The following is a 4,668-nucleotide window of genomic DNA, read 5'->3' as shown; positions in this document are numbered from 1 at the left end:
TAAGGGTGTATTTTAAACTTGTAAAATACTATGTGGTTTAATCTTTTTAATAAATTAATCTTTTAATTTAATAAATTTAAACCTATTTATGGATTTATTCATAGTCTTTTAATTAAAACACTTAATTAATTAATTAATTAAATCCATGAGGGTGTATTTTTAAACTATTAAAAATATTAGGGTTTTACCATTTAAATTCCAAAAATTAAAATGTAATGACCCAAATTTTCAAAGAAAATTTTCATTTTTAATTAATAAAACATATTGGCATAAACCATGAAATCCCAACATAATTGTTTTCAAACCAACGATTCATTACAACTTATTTAAATCATCAGAGTGTCCCCAAAACATATCAGTGAAAGAGAGAGAGATAGAGTGTACGTCGTGTCATCACGCCTTGCCCTTGCCTTTGGGCTCGGATGTACCTGAAACACATCAACAACCTGTAAGCGAAATGCTTAGTGAGTTCCCAAGAGCATATCACACAATACACATACACATATCTTGTTAGCTAATTAAAGCTACACACATATCACATAAGCCATGCATACATAAAACCTGTAAGAATGCCATGGGCTACCCCACATGGTCTTTACCTAGGACTGCCATGGGCTACCCCACATGGTCTTTACCTAGGACTGCCATGGGCTACCCCACATGGTCTTAAATCCAATGTCATGGGCTACCCCACATGTTCTTTACCTAGGACTGCCATGGGCTACCCCACATGGTCTTACATCCCATGCCAAGGGCTACCCCACATGGTCTTTACCTAGGACTGTCATGGGCTACCCCACATGGTCTTACATCCAATGCCACGGGCTTCCCCCGAGGTCTTCATGCAAAACACACAATCACATATCATATCAAATCACAAAATGACTAACACATATATCATAATCACATAATGGGCCGGCCTTGGTGCTTTAGAACCATGGGTATGGTGAGAAGACTCACCTCTGACTACTGAATACAAAAGTTGCTCCCCTAACAATATGTAACCTCCCAAGATGAATAATAATATTAATCAATGTTAGGACCTTAGATTAGTCAAAGGAAAACCCAAACTCCAAACCTTTCCATGAGGCCCAATTATCCTTCCCTTGCTAATGGGCCCAAAATCCAAGTCCAAAATCACTAATTGGCCTCTTGGCCCAATAAGGCCCAACCAAAATATCCATGGCCCATAACAGATGAAATAGCCCATAATTCACAACATGCAACCAAATTCAATAACCAAATGAGGCCTAAAGGCTCAAAGGCCCAAAACAGATTCGGGCCCGACTAAGATGCATACGCTTAGCGTACCATCCTGGTACGCACAACGTACTGGGGTCTTGGGACTACACTCAGCGTACACTGGGTTACGCCCAACGTACTACCAAATTAAGCACTTTTTACATTAAGTTCTTAATACTCGGTTCCTTTACGTCCAAAAGCCAAATCTAAGTTTGTTAAGACATCCTAAGGCATAAAGTTGGCAACTTTATGCCTTTGCATGCCTCATATACACCCAATACCTCCATTAAGACCTTTTCAAGGTCTTTAACTCATGCATGAGGCCAAATGTGACATCCCCATTTTCACGGCCAGAAAAGACCGATGTTGTTTATGCTTTATAAAAATCAGAGTACTTCATTTTATAAAAATGTTGCGGAATTTGTTCCCAGAAAAACATGGTAAATACGTTATTAAAACATTTTCGAAGAAACGTATTTATTTCATTTTAAAACGTTTGGGATGTCATCGTTAATACAGAAACATAAGCATAAACAGAACTTACAATTATTTACACTAGTGATCTACATATCTTTAAATCTCTCAGTGTAATGTCACTTCATATCAACACCTGTGATATAAATAAACTGAGTGGGTCAGGTTGGGAAACCTGGTGAGTACATAGGGTTTTCAACCCACAATAATATAATTATTATGTTTAAACAATCAAACAATCAACCCAATTACCCATCCCCATTATCTTCTTTATTCTTAAGGATCTACCCTAAGAATCAACTATTTCTCATTCATTCATTCCTAAGGATCATCCTAAGGAAACAACATCAAGTCCATTGTTGCCAATGACACATTGGTCAAGCGCAGCTGCTAATATTGTCACTTAGGCTCAGCTGCCAGAATTAGGACATTTTCTATGAGGCGCTTCTGCCGGTATTGACCTTTAAACACTACTGTCATGGTCATAAGGCTCCCTATTAGGCGCAACTGCCGATACTATCCTTAGAGCGCAGCTGCTAGGATGTTTACCGTAGATCTAAATCATCTACAGGTTGTGGCGTAGCTGCCAGTGCTCATCTATAGGGTACTAGGTCCACTGCTGCCAATGTATACCTATAGGGCACTAGGTCCGTACTACTAATGTTCCTCTATTTCAGCTTTTATCCATCATCATTCATCTACCCATGTTTTACCCAACATATTTTGTAGATATAAAATACTTTATACAGTTTACATCATTTAAAACATGTATAAAAATCTTTCACCAGCATAGACAACAAGTATTCAGACAATATGCACACATAACACGTAATTTATATTAAAATACTTCATATCTATGTGTAAGATGAAAGAGACCATGCACTCACCTGATTAGGTGGTGATTCCGAACTCAGACAGCACTTCGTTATCTCAAAACAATTTTCCTCGACAAAACCTAGTATCAATACCACTAGGGTTTAGTTTTTAACGTTAACCACGACTAATTAATAGTCTAGCTATTATTACTATTATATAAGCGTTAAATAACACTCAATATAACTCATAATAATAGCCCAAATAATTATTTTAAGGTCCTAATAATGTTACTATAATTAAATAAAATCTATATTAAATATAGTATAGGCGTAGCTCACTTACAGTGGGTTTTTATTAAAAACCGGGCTTCGCTGGAGCAGCGTTTCCGAGCCGAAAGCTTTTCTTCTCGGAGCCGTCGGGCGCTCCGGGGCTTTCTTCTCGTGATAGGGAGGTTCCCTAGACTTGGGAGGGGTTTAGGGAGGTTAGAGAGAAGTTAGAGAGAGAAAGAAAGGCTTATGGTGTGAAGAAAATATGAGGAGTTCACCCTTGTATTTATAGGAAGTGTATAGTAAAGTAGTCTCCAAGCTTCGTCCGTAACTTTTGCATACGAGCTCCGTTTTTGTCTGTCTTTTTACTGTTGAGTTCCTATTAATGAGATCTTCAACTTTCATTTAGACCTCGTTGGCTAATTCTCATTCTATCTCGGATTTACAAAACTGTATCAAATTCGCCGCGCTCGAAAAGTAGGGACTAAGCTTCGTCCATAACTTTTGCATACGAGCTCCATTTTTGTCTGTCTTTTTACCGTTGAGTTCCTATTAATGAGATCTTCAACTCTCATTTAGACCTCGTTGGCTAATTCTCATTCTATCTCGTATTTACAAAACTGTATCGAATTCGCCGCGCTCGAAAAGTAGGGACTAAGCTTCGTCCATAACTTTTGCATACAAGCTCTATTATCGACGTTCTTTATATCCACGCGTTGGTATTTACGAGTACTACAACTTTCATTTAGATCCCGTCGGCTAAAAATCGACCGATCTAAAATTCAGATTTCGGGCTGTGCACTGCTATGCTAAATCTTAGAAAAATCATAACTTCCTCATACGAAGTCAGATTTGGGCATTCTATTTATCGATGTTCTTAGTTTAACATATTCTACGACTTTCGTTTAGATCGCTAAGGCTAAATCTCGCTCTATCGTAAATTCACTATTTACGCTTCCCGGTATCGTGCCGGTTCTATCGCGAAACTTCAACGGGTCATAACTTTTTCGTTATAACTCGGTTTTCGGCGTTCTTTATATGTACAAAAACCTTGTAACATACTCTACAACTTGGTTAAGATTATTTATTCTAAATAATCTTTTGTCGAAAAGTCGTTTTCGACCCCTATTGCCTCTAATTTGACTAGCCCAGATTTGCGGGCGTTACAATTATCTCCCCCTTAGGATGATTACGTCCCGGAATCATCAACAAAACAGGGTCGTATAATGACTCCATACGTCATCTCTTCATCCTAGGTAATAATTATAACTTCTACATTCCTTCAATTCTATCTCTTAAACTCATTGACTGTAAGTGTACTCGATCGTGCACCTGCTCTCTACCTCAGGTTAGACTCCAAATTATGACCTTCAAGTCACAATCTCGATCCTTGCTGGATAGGGACTTGAGATAAGTTCTTTTATTACTAATATAGATCGATGTATCATATTCTAATGACCTATCATCGTATGTTGCAACACTTAGACTTAGGTCTCTTAGAGTTAAATTCTAAAACAGACTATGCCTTCCTTCATGTTCTAATATGATATAATTACACTTTAACATTAGGCATTTCTAGCCACCAACTTCTTTAACAACGAGTGCGATACTTCTATTGATCGCTTTGATTTCAACCGTTTGGTTTAAGTCGGACGCTACATCAAACTTGGTTCTCTGAACCACACAACATACTCATCGTAGTCGGACTTGATTCGATATGACCACTAGGGTCGGAATATCAACAATCTTCTTAGTCATTACCGAAACGATGGTAACAACACACTTGAATAAAACGAAATCAATTACTAGCTTCTTGGTAACCTTGTGACTTTCCCTGATCCAAGTGTGAGTCATGTGCTTCCGGTAGTAT

At 38.0% G+C, this 4,668-nt stretch overlaps 1 long non-coding RNA gene across 1 annotated transcript; it reads right to left on the bottom strand.

Moving 5' to 3' along the window:
* Window positions 1-297: 297 nt before the first annotated feature.
* LOC128126585 (uncharacterized) lies at window positions 298-3,035 on the bottom strand. The gene is made up of 4 exons (XR_008224552.1): window positions 2,875-3,035; window positions 2,604-2,671; window positions 1,787-1,852; window positions 298-428 (listed from the first exon to the last, which is right to left on the bottom strand). It is a non-coding gene; the product is annotated as an uncharacterized LOC128126585 (long non-coding RNA).
* Window positions 3,036-4,668: the final 1,633 nt, after the last annotated feature.

Source organism: Lactuca sativa, chromosome 6 (assembly GCF_002870075.4).
Source record: "Lactuca sativa cultivar Salinas chromosome 6, Lsat_Salinas_v11, whole genome shotgun sequence".
NCBI classification, from domain to species: Eukaryota; Viridiplantae; Streptophyta; class Magnoliopsida; order Asterales; family Asteraceae; genus Lactuca; species Lactuca sativa.
Note: the sequence above shows the minus strand (reverse complement) of the source record. Positions and strands in the feature narration are given on the sequence as shown.